The sequence below is a fragment of the Rhipicephalus sanguineus genome, chromosome 2 (genome assembly GCF_013339695.2).
Source record: "Rhipicephalus sanguineus isolate Rsan-2018 chromosome 2, BIME_Rsan_1.4, whole genome shotgun sequence".
NCBI classification, from domain to species: domain Eukaryota; kingdom Metazoa; phylum Arthropoda; class Arachnida; order Ixodida; family Ixodidae; genus Rhipicephalus; species Rhipicephalus sanguineus.
This window is the reverse complement of record NC_051177.1, coordinates 220,953,074-220,968,102: the sequence shown is the minus strand read 5'-3', so window position 1 is coordinate 220,968,102 and position 15,029 is coordinate 220,953,074. Positions and strand designations below refer to the sequence as shown.

The 15,029-nt window shown below is 43.9% G+C and overlaps 1 protein-coding gene and 1 long non-coding RNA gene across 3 annotated transcripts in view; one reads left to right on the top strand and one right to left on the bottom strand.

The window, feature by feature from the left end:
* LOC119384102 (FMRFamide receptor) overlaps positions 1 to 15,029 on the bottom strand; it is a 915,010-nt gene that overhangs the window by 114,582 nt on the left and 785,399 nt on the right. The window lies entirely within an intron of this gene.
* LOC119384103 (uncharacterized) lies at positions 2,274 to 11,441 on the top strand. The gene is made up of 3 exons (XR_005181855.2): positions 2,274 to 2,443; positions 4,233 to 4,748; positions 9,058 to 11,441. It is a non-coding gene; the product is annotated as an uncharacterized LOC119384103 (long non-coding RNA).

Sequence of the window (15,029 nt, the reverse complement as noted above, 5' to 3'; positions counted from 1 at the left end):
CACTGAAATTGACATGCAGTCTGCTCAATTTGGGTTGTATTTGATGGCTGGGGTACCTGAGCGATATAATTAAAGCCACGTTGTTGAAGATCTGCAGACCAGTCCGTTTCTGTCTGTGTCTCCTGTCTTTGTCTAAGTCGCGCTGAATTTCTCCGAGCATTCAACACACTTCTTTTGCGATATTAATTATGCGAGATACCAGTGTTTCCGTTACAGCATGATGATTTTCGCGACGGCTTCTATCTCGGGCAATTTATACTAAATAAAATGTTGTGCTTTAAAGAGGTCAGGAGCGCTACCGATAAGGCAGCGTAATCGTAATTCGGTTATACGAGTCTTCGTGACACAGGAAAATGGAAACACTGGATAAGAACACCTTATACACACTTTTTTCTACAGCTGGCTGCACTGCACCGTGTTTTCTTACCGCGTTTCATCAATGAGAAAGAATTAGAGCACGCGCGTCGATAACAGACACCGGAAGTGGGGCTGGGGAGCACGGCATAAAGGATTGCCGGGATATTGGAGCATCAGTCAAGTTTGTTTTCTTTCGGCCTATCCGCACGCTGGCGCAGAGCCAGTGCTTAATGACGCAAACATGGCTATCGATAGCCAGCGACCCTAACCGCGACGTGCACGTTCTCTAGACACCGGCAGCTTCAGCACTGCTACAGCACTGGCTATATGGCGCTTCTCCTTCGCTGCTCGGCACGTCAGGTGCACTATTGTGTCTAGGCCACGTGCTGCCAATTTAGATTAGGTCTCTCAACGAACGCACTAGCTATACTGAATCAATGAGGATGATGCCACAGCTCTGTGTATATTCTCCACAGCTTTAACCTTTAATTCACATTGAAGGGTTGAAGTTTCAGTTGACGTCTGAGCCGAAATGTACTTTGCACTAATATCAAATCAAATCAACAAGATAAAGGGAGGCACACGCAGGTAAACAACAGTATCGTGCGCTTGAGTTTGTTTGCGTGCTGTATGAAGAGAAACAATTATCACATAAGAGGTTTTTACAAAGAGGCTACAAGACTGCATCAAGCACTAGGAGACACCGCAAACTACCCGTATGAAAATGGTGATGTCCGGGAAATGTCCTTTCTGTTTCCCATTGATGTCCTACATGACCTTTATGGTTCCTCTTCCTTTTTGTGACCTGCAGGACGCTACTTTATGTTTACGAAACCCTTCCTCGGCCTATCGAAGGATTCCTTCTTGTCTCCTGTAGGATGTGTCCTTTATGTTTACGGCAGGATGTTACCTGGCAGCGAACTATATGTTACCTGCAGGAGCACCCGAGCTCACAAGTGGGTAACATGTGGTAGTACAAAAACATTTTTTTGTCTGTGCCTAGCCAGAGAGGGATTTGGGGGTGCCGAAGCCCACCCCCAAAATTTTTGCATTATAACACCCACACACACATAAATCTATATATATATTTTCTTCTGGGGGGGGGGGGGGCTAGCCCCCCCCCCTGAAATTTTGATGGTTTTGATGATTTCGGGGGTATATATAATAAACACCCCCTCCATCAAAATTTCGGGGGGGCGGCCTAGCCCCCCCCCCCGAAAAAAGTCCTGGCTGTGGAAAAAACTAATATATATATATATATATATATATATATATATATATATATATATATATCAGGCCCGTAGCCAGGAATTTTTTTCGCGGGGGGGGGGGGGGGGGCGCCCACTTGATGAAAACCTTGACGTTTTCAGAAAAACACCTACTTCACCAAAATTTCGGGGAGGAGGGGGGGGGGGCCTGGGCCCTACGGGCCCCACCCCCCTGGCTATGGACCTGATTATATATATATATATATATATATATATATATATATATATATATATATATATTTTTTTTTTTTTTTTTTGTCGTTGCACTGGATAAAAGTTGTATATGATACTTTTTTAGTTTGACATAAGCGCAATCATTGCATAACAATCTCGCGTGTAGACATCTGCACTAAGTGTATAACATTAATTCACGACACACGAACGTTTTGTGGCGATTAATACCATCGTTGTTCATGTGTTCAAAATTTTTTCAAATTTCGCGCGCTTAGATTTCGACATTTTTTTTTTTTTCCGAGGTCAAGACATTGTACGTCTCAACTATTTATGTACATTATATTTACCTAATTTTTTTTTAATATTTGAAAGCGTAAATTCAGGTTTTTAGTTAGAAAGCGCGATGCGCAAATGCGGTATACGTCTGCGGGGCTGATACCACGTGATATCACTTTTTCTTGTTTTGCGGTTGCTGCACGTCGCACGCCGCGTCGCGAAGGGCCGAGTTTGAGTGAATTTTTCCCTTGTTTGAAGTGTGCTTGCGCCTTGTGCTCGTCCTGTGTGTTCTACCGGTGCTGCTTATTACGAGGATGCGCTATACTCAAGCGAAGACCGGCTGCTTCATATCGTGGAGCACTCACCAGGTATGTACCACGTTGCTGCTGTCAGCGCTTGGTTAACACCGAGAGCGCGATAATAACGCCGTTAACCAAGTTTTTCTTAACCAGTAGACGATAAATGAGCTTTTATTAACGTAGCGAGCTTGTTTGTGTCTATCATTTCACCAGGATCAAGGCACGTTTGTGTGATTTTAAGCGCGGGCGAGCTTTTTCTTTTGTTTGACGCGTAAAGGAGAGTGCGCATGCGCGGCTGTGATTCGGCGGGGGATTTGAACAGAGTTGTGGCGGTGCCCTCCTCTGACGGCAGTGGTGTTGGAGGGTGGCCCCGCTCGCGGTAAACTACTATTTTGGCTTAATAGATGTGCGAAGACGGCGTTTGTTAGCTGTAAGCGTCGACCGTGCCTAAGGCGTGTATGCTTGGACCTGTTAGTAATTCATGCTCACTTTTTTAGCGCACTGAACTCTTCTACTGCAGTTCCATATGCTGCGCGTACTCTTTTCAATAGCTACAGGATCGTTATAATAGCAATGTTTTGACTACTATCAGGGAGATGTGTTTTCCTCCTTGCGGGTGGTCAAACGTGTACATGTGTATGCATCCGCGCTAGCACGTATCTTTAAACTGCCGTGATACTCGGGTTGATGCGTGTCCGTGATCTTGAAATAGCATGTTGCTTCGTCTTAGGTACGGCTCGCGAAGCTTGAACTTATGCTTAGGTGTTCATACAGCCTGTTTCGTCAAATTCGGCCGATGTTTTCACCCGCAACATAGGTTGCCTGATGCGGCCGGCACCCGTGCGTGTTAAGCCGTACGTTAAACTTGAACTGTACTCCAGCGAATCCTTCATGTCTATTTGGGGCAGAATTGTCGCACCTAAACAGTGCAAGCGCTAATTCGAGCATCAGTCCACGCGGTCGAGCACAACTTTTTTATTCTGCTTGTTTCTGTCGTGTTTGGCTTTTGTTATTTTGTTCTGGTTATTAAGAATTGTATGCGCCTCGCCCCACCTTGGCGTTAAAACTTCGCTAAACACTTACTTGTACGCGTACGAACATTATAAACAGCTTGTACCACCACCTCCAGTGACATTTTCTGGTAGATGAAAAGCTTAACGGTCTATCGGATAAAGTAAATTCTCTAGGCATGCGCTCCAGATGTTAAAAAGTATCCGTGGTATGTGCAACATATGAACATCTTATTTATTGCTCATAACTCGCAATAATGTTATACCGATAGCAGCCAATGATATTACTCAAGCACAGAACTTTCAATTACACGTGGTTGACACATACAGCAAACAGGGGGCATCTTTTCCTAAGAGCTGTAACGTTGCGTTAGTATGTGAGCAAGCTAAAATGGTAAGGTTAGATCCTCGACATCAAAAGCATAAAAAGTTCTTCCACAACACGCATTTTATTGCATTCATTTCAGAGCATTCCTTTTATGTATATCTCACTGAGTGGAGTCAGGTGCCACTGAATATGGTGGCCGTGCACTGCATCTATACCCACACAGAACTAAGAACACAATTCCAGCATGATGGGAACATACTGTACGTTAAGCTCTTGTGAAACATTTCGTGACTACTCCTTCTGTATTTTAGGCTTCAGGGTACGAATGTACTGTAGAGAAAGCACACCCTAGCGCACCCTGCATTATGCAGGAGCAATATTCAAGCATATTTTTTACACATCTGCGATGTGGAAATTCCATATACTTTCATAAGGTTGCGACTGTGTTCACCAAGAACGACTGGTTGCGACTGTGTTCACCGTTTCCACGATGGTGCGCTTACCGGTACTGCTAACGCAGGTTGCATCCCTTCTCGGATCTGGATCATGGCTTTCCGTGCGCCATTCCTGCACTCAGCCGTACGGGCCGACACTGCCCTCCTCGGCGGGCATCATCTCACGTGGCGCTGCTGGTTTTTGTAATCCAGTTTGGTTTCATGGCTCGACAACGGCTATCATCCAAGATAACGACGTGGGATATAACTGCCTACCTCGGACTTCCGCAGTTGGGCACGACACCGTTTCCACGATGGTGCGCTTACCGGTACTGCTAACGCAGGTTGCATCCCTTCTCGGATCTGGATCATGGCTTTCCGTGCGCCATTCCTGCACTCAGCCGTACGGGCCGACACTGCCCTCCTCGGCGGGCATCATCTCACGTGGCGCTGCTGGTTTTTGTAATCCAGTTTGGTTTCATGGCTCGACAACGGCTATCATCCAAGATAACGACGTGGGATATAACTGCCTACCTCGGACTTCCGCAGTTGGGCACGACACCGTTTCCACGATGGTGCGCTTACCGGTACTGCTAACGCAGGTTAGTTATTTGAATCATGCCTACAGTGTCAAGACCTCTGACCGTTGTCTCATTGCGGTGTCGTGCCCACCCCATGTTTTTGACGTCACTAAGAAATTGCTGTTCCTTCCTGCCCTGATGTGTCGTAGTATAGTTGACCTGTTACTTTTCGTCGCCGGAGATGTAGAATTGAACCCAGGTCCCGCCATTGCCGATCTGTCGCGCTCCCTGGCTTCGGTTCTGGAGACAGTGCGCAGAATCGAGGAAGGTCAGAACGCTATACTGCGGGAACTTCAGGGCGTAAAAGAAAAACAGGAAGTGACTGACCGCGAAATCAAGAGCCTTAATGAAAGGGTTGGGACACTGGAAGCAGCCTACTCTCCGCTCGCACCTAGTGAACCGAACGCCTCGAATGTTTCTGACATCGCCAATCAACTAAAAAGCATAACGTCACGGTGCGAAGATACCGAAAACCGAATGCGACGTTCCAATATACTTTTCTTTGGTATTGAAGATGATGAGAAGGAAGATTGGACTGCGTCTGAACTAAAGATCATAACTTTCTGTTCCCAAAATCTTGACCTCTCACTGATTGGTTCACAGTTTGATAGGGTACATAGGTTAGGTCGTTTTGCTCCAAACAAGTGTCGGCCCATAATAGCAAAGATGACCGCCTTCAAGGACAAGCAAAGCATTCTGGCTTCCGCCCGCAAACTGAAAGGCTCAAAATTTGCAATAAGCGAAGACTTTTCACCCTCAACACGCCAAGCAAGGAGGAAATTGCTGGAATTTGCCAGGACAAAAGCTAAACCCTATCGATTATCGGTTGATAAGCTCCGAATTGACCGAGAGACATACGTTTTTGACTCCTCATCTAACTCTGTTGTTTTATCTACGCGATAGCTAGACAGAAAGAGGAACAAGCCCGCATGCAACGAACCTTCAAAACCTGCCTTCACTCTTCCGCTATCGGTTTTATTCACTAACATCAGAAGCCTTCTGCCCAAATGCGACCAAGTTTCATCCTTCCTTGATGACAGCTGTTCAAATGTCGTAGCACTTACAGAAACTTGGTTATGCCCTAATATCAGGGACAATGAACTACTGCTTGATAAGGACTACTCCATTTATAGGCGTGACCGCACACAGAAGAGAGGCGGAGGGGTGCTGTTGGCCATTAAGAAACAAATCGCATCTTTCATCATTGATACGAGCTCTGATCTGGAAATAATATGGGCAGCATGTAGGGCGCACACCGACAACATACTAATAGGCGTTTGCTATCGTCCACCCGATGCTAGTCCACTATTCCTAGATGAATTGCGAAAGAGCATCTCGGCCGCAATCAAGGGATGTCCTACGGATCACGTGTACCTTCTTGGTGACTTTAATTTACCCAACATCGACTGGCCCACTTTATCATCGTCCTGCCAAATTTCAACCGAGTTCGTTAACCTTTCGTTGGATTTCAACTTTTCACAAGTGGTAAACAAACCGACACGTGGCACTAATATCCTAGATTTGGTGCTAACCACAGCTCCTGATACGATAGGCACAATCGAATACTGCGATGGTTTCAGTGACCACAACCTCCTACAATTCACCATCCACAAACCGGTACCAAATATAGGTTCCATGGCTACCAAGTTCATTCGTAACTACAATAAAGCGGACTACAGAAGCATGAACAGGGAATTAGCGGTCTTCTTCCACCAATCTTTTGTACAATCTTTCTCTCTGCAGTCTGTAGATCAAAACTGGCTCGCTTTTAAAAACAAGATGTTAGAATTAGTGGACAGGTATGTGCCTCTTATCTCTATCGCCCACGATAACAAAAACCCCTGGTTCAGTTCATCACTGCGCAGACTGCGAAACAAAAAGAAGCGGTTCTACACAGCTGCCAAGCACTCACCTAGCGAGCATTCATGGGAAAGGTACAAGACATGCCTGAAAGAATATTCAACAGCGATAAGTGCCGCCAAAGACAAGTACTATTCACATGACCTACCCTCCCTCTTGCACTCAAACCCAAGAAAGTTCTGGCAAACCATATCCCCTGGAAATGAATCGCGACAAATCTGTCTTTTCAATGACGATAACACACCATTAACGGATGCTGAGTGTTCATATGAGTTCAACAAATTTTTCTCGTCAGTATTTACAAAAGAAGATCACCTAAACGTGCCTTATGTTCCAGATTCAGGTTATCCATATATGGCACCAATAACGGTCACTGCGGAGGGCATTGCATGTCTCATAAATAACCTTAAACTATCAACATCTGCCGGTGTAGATAATCTAAACGCTAAGATATTGAAAAATACCCTGCCTCTTTCTAGTGAAATACTGTGCAGAATATTTAATCAATCATTGTCGACCGGCCAACTACCTAATGAATGGAAGATTGCTAAGGTTATTCCAGTATTCAAAGCTGGAAACAAAAACAACCAGACAACTACCGCCCCATTTCCCTAACATGCATTTCCTGTAAAATGCTGGAGCACATAATTGCGTCGCATATCTACAGTCACCTGGAGAGTAATAATTTCTTTTTCATTAATCAACATGGATTTCGAAAACATCTGTCATGTGATACGCAGTTGCTCGAGTTTACTACCGACTTGCACTTTAACATGGACAACAATTTACAAACCGATAGCATTTTCCTTGACTTTTCCAAGGCTTTTGACCGGGTGGCCCATTGTCGGTTGTTTTCTAAATTAAATTCCATCGGACTGGACTCTGCTAGCTTATCTTGGATTAGAAATTTTTTATCATCTCGACAACAATTTACCGTGATTAATAATTGTGTTTCTCCCCTTGCTGATGTAACATCCGGAGTCCCTCAAGGCAGTGTTCTAGGCCCTTTACTCTTCCTCATTTACATTAATGACCTGCCCAATAATATTTCCTCAAGTATAAGACTATTCGCTGACGACTGTATCATTTATAGAAAAATAACATCTCCTGATGATCACCACATCCTGCAAAATGACATTAACCTCATAAATATGTGGTGTAAAAAATGGCTCATGGTATTGAACTCTGGAAAATGTAAACTCATTTCTTTCACTCGCAAGCAATCGAACTCAGATTTCCCCTACGTTATTAACAACTCTGCCATATCTCGTGTTCAGTCATTCAAGTACCTAGGGATAAACCTAACTCACAATCTTTCTTGGCACCCCCACATTACTGCTATCTGTGCTAAAGCATCACAAACGCTTGGGTACACTCGCCGGAATCTGCGTAAATCGCCACCTAACATTCGCAAGTTAGCGTACCTAACGTTCATTCGCCCGCAGTTAGAATTCGCGTCATCTATTTGGTCCCCTCATCAAGATTACTTAATTACTAACCTAGAACTTGTACAAAACCGTGCCGCCCGTTTTATTACAGGAAATTACGAGCGCAAGTCCAGTATTACGAAAATGAAACTCGATCATTCGCTGCACCCTCTTCAGGTTCGCCGGTACGTTTCCCTTTTGTGTCTGCTTCACGGATATATTCATAACACCAGGCCACATTCCCTCCCTTTGAAAACCCCACTGCGCATGTCTAGGCGGCTCCATAATCAGGACAGTTTCGAACGCATCTTTGGCAAAACAAGGGCGTTTTGTTGTTCTGCGCTGCCACATGCCGTTAAACTTTGGAACGATCTCCCTGGTGATATCGCTTCGATCACTAATCGCAAAGCCTTCCACGACCGCCTACTCGAACATTTCATGCTTACATAGTCTTTCTCATTAAAATTTGTCCAGATCTGTTACTTTGTACGTTTATCTCATTTTTTTCTTTTCTTTAAATATTGTATAACGCTGTATTATTTCACATTGTATAGTATTGTAAACACTGCCAAAATTTGCTTTATTTTTCAATCAATGACTGTCAATTTTAATTAAGTTCGCATTTTTCCCGCTTCGCGCATGCTCCTCCCTTATTTTATTTTTTCTACCTGGATGTTACTCTTTTTTTCTTTTTTTTTTCTGGCACTCGATTACGTCGCAGTATCTCAGTGCACCTTTCAGAATGTATAGTTTAGATTTTCAACTTTTTCTGTATTTATCACATGTCATATTTAACCATGTATCGCCCCCCTTACACAATGCTCCGATAAGGAGCCTGTAAGGTATTGTGAATAAATAAATAAATAAATAAAAATGCATCAAACACGTCTTTCTTGTAACTTCTCTAGTTTCTGTACGTCCTGCTTGTTTTAAACTTATCTAAAACAATGTTCCAGATCAATTAAAAAAGAACGTGTGAGGAATTCAGCTTTGCTAACAGACACTAGTGTCACTAAATTGTGATTTTGTTGTTTCCATTGCAGCCACGTGCTCCTTGTACAAAGTGAGTGTGAAAGAAATCCGGACAAGCCTGTCATCAATGGTGGCTCATGGACAAGTTCGTTGCTGATGTACAGCAGCTGCGCATGGCTTCTGTTTCCTGTACAAGGGGAACTGCACTGAGAACAGCGGAGTGGGCACTTCAACCACCTGTTTGCTGTATTCAAGTAGCTCACATGTAGAGGGTGTTCAAAATTAAGCTTTTTGTTTTTCTTATAAAAAAGTCCGCGCACTGTAAGTCACGTCAAAGCCACCTTTGCAGATAAGTTATTATCCAGGGGGACACAAAGTGGGACAATAATTATCGCTGTCAGCCGTGCAATTAACTGACATTCAATAATGAACTTTTTTAGTGACTGCAGCAAGCGGGCATGTATGTATTAAGAAGTTTGAGCCAGCTGCATTTCTACACGATTCCACTTCAAAGAATTCTTCTAGCATGTCTGGGCTCAGATATCCTGCTGCAAAGTTTAATTCCGGCTTGCATCATTACACATGCAGGACCTTGAGCACTGGCACAAGGCTGGATGGCCCTGATGTGCCAGGTTTAATGTTACAGCGGGTAGAAGGCATAGGCAAACATGATAACGGTTACCCTTTTCCTGCGGGCTGGTGATAGCAAGCAGTGACTGCTCGTCATACCAGGGAGTAATATTTTGCTGATCCTCACTGCCTTGTATCATGCAAACCACAATTAAACTTTGCAGCGGGATATCTCGCAGCACAGACATGCTAGAAGAATTCTTCCAAGTGGGACTGTGTAGAAACACGACTGCCTCCAACTTTTCAATACAAAGATGCCCGCTTGCTGTAGTCACTAAAAATTTCATTATTTAATCTTAGTTAATTGGGCGGCTGACAGCGGTAATGTCTTACTTTGTGTCCCCATGGACACATAACTTACCTGCAAAGTTGGTTTTCATGTTTTTCCCAGGGCTGAATTTTAATGCAACCATAAAGCACAATCCTGAATGTGTCAATGCTGCTTCCTTAGCTTTGTATTTTGTCTTTTCAAAATCTATTGAGTGAGCGGCTCTCTCGACTCGTGTGTCCTGTTTTCATTCATATCTTATGTGCAGTTATCATTTTTAAAATTGAACTTTCAATTTTATGATAAGGCAGTAGTGCATCAATTCACTATTTTATTTTCACCTTAATATTCACCGTACATTTTGTAATATTTTTTTTTCATCAGAGTCAATTTTTTTATTTTATTTGTACAAGTACCTGAAGCGCCACGAGGGCATTATTGCAGGGGGAACTGCAATAATGCTTTTCTAATCATACATATTCCATTGTCTTCCGGAAATTCATTTCCTAAGTGCAATCATGTGATGTCCTGCTATGATGCCTAATCATATTTAACTTTGTTAATAACTTACAGAAGGCATTCTGAAATATTGAAATGTAAGTCTCGGCATTGGGAGATGAATGGTGGCGACATTTTTTAAACTACACTATTTTGTCTGCTTGCTTTAGTTGTGTGAAGTATAGTAATAATAAGTGTTTGGATTTAACCACGATATGATTATGAGGGATGTCGTAGTGGAGGGCTCCTGAAATTTCGACCACCTGGGTTCTATAAGGTGCACCTAAATCTAAGTAGATGGGCCTCAAACATTTCTTCCTCGATCGAAAATGTGGCCACCACGGCCGGGATTTGATCGCGTGACCCTCGGTTCAGCAGTCAAGGGTGACACACAGTGTACTACTTTTGTGTGGGCTATAGTTTGCTTTAAAATATGCATGCTAAGTATGGCATTTTGGTGCCAACCACGCATCTCTGGTAGTGCACTGATGTTGTGTTTGTCACATTCCTAATTTATTGCAGTATTTAATTTTAGCATGCATTTATTGTGAGCAGCTCTGGGTAGCGCACTGACGTTTGTCACATTCCTCATTTATTGCAGTATTTTTTATTTGTGTATTTATTCTGAGTTTGTTGTGAAGTTATGATTGTTCCACTTCTTCCACTCTAGAAGGTTGCATACATTTGTAATTAACCCATGAAGCCCAACAAGTCAATCTGATACACTTAGGTGTGCAAAGCTTATCTCAGAAGCCCATAGTGTTTATAATGCCTTGGGAAGTGCCTCTTGGTCATAAATTGCTGTCATGATGAGTTTCTTAAAACATTTGTTTTTCTGTTTTTCAGAAATGAATGTACTCTTCATTACCAAAAAAGATGCAGAACAAGTTAAACCTTTTAAAATGTTAATGATGTGTTGAGGCGTTATGGGGTTAAAGCTGATCTGTTAATCTTATTTTTCTTCAACCGCCGACATATGTACGTTGCCAGTTTGAATATTGTCTATGAAGTGCTCTAATCTGTAGAGTGTAAATGATAATAAATGAGTAATATTGCAGAGTTTTGTGTGCGTGTACATCCAAATTATAGCAGCCGTAATATGCTGCATCATACAGGCAATGCAATGGCCTAATTACTGGTCTGCGTAAAAGGTGGCTACTTATAGGACACATACAGGATGGACACTTTCAGGAGACAGAAAGTCAGCGGCCAAATCGCGACATCTGGGAGACATAAAGGACGGTTACATATCGGATACATACAGGACGGTCACAAATGGGACACATACAGGACGGACACTTGGAGGACACAGAAAGTAAGCGGCCAAATCGCGACATCTGGGAGACATACAGGTTGTGTCCTCATGCTGCCTCGGGGAACCATACAGTACACTTCCAGGACATCACCATTTTCATAAGGGTACTGGTTGCAACTTGGTTTATCTTAAGGAAAAGCGTCTAGATGGATCCCATAGACATTTTCAGAGTACCCTTTAAAATGTTGTACTCGCATGAAACGTTTCGCTTCATTCCTTTCTTAAATTCTGCGGTGCCTCTTGGCGATGTTAACGGAGGTGGAGCATTGGCGCTGCCGCGCTCTGAACCGCGATTCCCAAGATTCGTGCGAGCAGACTCCGAGACCGCGGTGTCTGTTGTGTAAATATGAGAAAGTAGTTTTTCCATGCCATTGTCCTATGGGCTGAATAACATCAATACTCAGAACAACTCTGCATGCTTTTCTTCCACACACAAGACTTTAAAGTCGTAAGGTACCATTCTATTATCTCTCGAATGCATACTTGGCGAGAAGAAGGCGAACGTACACTCAGAAACAAAGCATTGGCCTGACGTAATGATGGGCATGATTGTGTGCTAGTTCTCCCGTTCTTAATCAATTATTTTCTCCTAAGTAGGAGAATCGACGTGCTGTTCCACGAACAAATAGCATCACCGTAACTCTGGTGTCGAAGAAGACGATGTTTGTATGCATTACTCCAGCATTGACCTTGGACCCGCTCGCTCGTCATCTCTGGGGGCTTTACCCAAGAATTGAGCAGAGGCTGCCGCATTGGTAGCTGTTTCACTGGTGCTGTTGTTTAGTGAGTGCATTTTGGCTACGTTAGGCCAGACAGACTCCGTTTTCTTCACCTTTCCTCTGGTCGGCTTCTCTTCCTCCGCAGCAGTTAGCAGTGGACCTGTTTTGCGCAAAGGCATCTCATCCGTTCCCGTGGCTTTCGTCACAAGCAATGAAGGCCTTACACGGACGTCGTACAGATAGAACTTCCATCGGCTACAGCTCATTTCCAAAGCATCGCAGAGGTGTGCCAATTCGGCAGAGGAGGTATTCTATGGTTTGCGTCATACCACCAATGCGGGCAAAATATTCTGAAATGCTCGCTGCTTGTTGCAAATCCAATTAGCGCATGAATTCCGCCTCACTCAGCATCAAGACGGTGAGATGGGCTAGTAGGTGAACATTCATGTTAAAGCACAAACCTAATAAGCGCACATAAAACAAGGACCGAAGATTTAAGAACTTGACAGGACAGCGTTTTTAAGTGTTATTCTGTTCAATAAAAATTTGAATTGTAGAGCGCTGTCCTGCCAAGTTCTTAAATCTTGGGTCCTCGTTTTGTGTGCGCTTATAAGCTTTGTGCTTTAACATGAATCACTCAGCATACTTGAAAGGCCTTGTCCGTGGCGTCTATGTCAACATGACTCCATCTAAAATACTTGAGGTGTTTTCCGAGGCAGGTGCGATTAAATTTATAGATGTGGATGCGTGGCAGATAAAAATATGATGCCAACCCAGTCTGTCATTGCAACATTTGCTGGGTGAATTCGACCGACAGAAATTAAAGCGAGTCATTATTTGCCGAGTGGAACCTCTATCCCCTCGTCCTCTGCAATGTGTACAGGGCTGGCCTTCTGGCCATGTCATGAACGGACGTAGGGCAGCTCGCAGGTGCGGAGTTAGTGGTGAGAATCGTAATCCGAACGAGAGCACAAGTAAAAGAGAAAAAAAAATGCTGTCTCTGCAATAAAGGTCACGCTGCCAATGATCATAATTGCTTGGCAATGGCATGCGAAATGCAAATTCTCAAAATTGTAGACCGGAGACGTTGCTCGCAAAGAGAAGCTAATGGCGGCGAGATCGAGCAGAGTCGGCACCCAGCGACGAGCAGACGAAACACCGCGGTGTAGATGGCTCCTTGCGTGGTCTGCTAGCCAGATCGTGTTCGCATGATTGCGTACGTCATGCGCGTCCTCAGATTACAGCTTATTCCGTTGTGCTAGCACAGTATCAAATGCTTGTACGTATGCCTACACGATATACATAAGCATTTCGCCTTACGAGATTTGTATGCACTTTAATAAGTGAGTAAACGCCCGTGTCGGTATGGCGCTAGGTCTAACCATCGTACCGTCCATTCGCCAAAATAATTTCAATGTGGGTACCGCTTTCTTGTTCAAGCACGTCACATAGTTCATTCGGCGTCGTCCTAAACGAAAAAAAGTACTAAATGTCGAGGTGTGAATGGAGAATATTAGTGACGCTATCTCGTGATGTGTTGGCGATTTGAAAATTCTTGTGATACCGCAAAGCATGAACAATCGTCTCCAGAGGATGGTAGGCGGTAAAAAAGACCTGAAGCCACGCATTTCTACAGCAATAGGCATATTCATGCAAACAGAAAAGCAGAGTGCACAAAGTTCTACTTCATCTAATCACGCAGAAATACAGGTTCTCTTTCTTTGTAGCCGCTAGAGCAAGAAGTAAATACTTCAATGGCTCAGTCGCCCAACACAGTTTATATTGTGGTATAGGCAAAACACAATTTAAACACGTGCAAATAAAGCAAAAAAAACATCGAGCACGGGGCAAAACACGAATATGACTGAAGGCCAGTACCCCATTGATTGGCAGATTGCACTTCTCTCACAATTAATAGGTACGCTAGGACGGTTGCGTGCATTGATGTGGCAATGGCGGGCGCATACATAACCATTAGGCTGCAGTCAACGCGCTTTACTCGCCAACAATCGGCTCAAACCGCATACGGCGAAGCTTGGCTGCGTACATTTGTATACGTGCCGCCAACCGCCTATCCACACAAACGCGACGACGGTGCTGTCACCTATAGCCCGATCTCGCGTCGAATAGCTGTAGCAGAGTGTGACGTTAGGCGAGTTGGTGCATAGCTTAATAAAATATTTGTGACGCTAGTGAGACAAGCAAGAAAAAAAGAGAAGACAGAATAGGGCACCAGAGTTTCAAGTAGTTTATTTTCCTTACCTCACCCAAATATATATGCTTCCAGATATTCTTCTTCCAGAATCTCTGCACCGGAAGCTTAAAGGATGTAGCAGGGAGCCCGAGGCTGTGCAGAAAAAGAAACCACTGGTTCTGCCTTACATGCATAAGATTGCCCACATTTTGAAAAAAAATGTTGCAAACAGGCATGACGTTCCAGTGGTCTTCTCGGCACCCAACAAGGTCTCGAAGCTTTGTGCCCACATTTCTTCGCAAAAAGCCAAGCTTTCATGCGAAAAGAAGCACGTCCGGCCAGTTCTGCGTTGCATGGTGGGCGTTGTTTATGAAATTCCGTTGAGCTGTGGCAAGTCGTACATGGTCAAACAGGCCGCT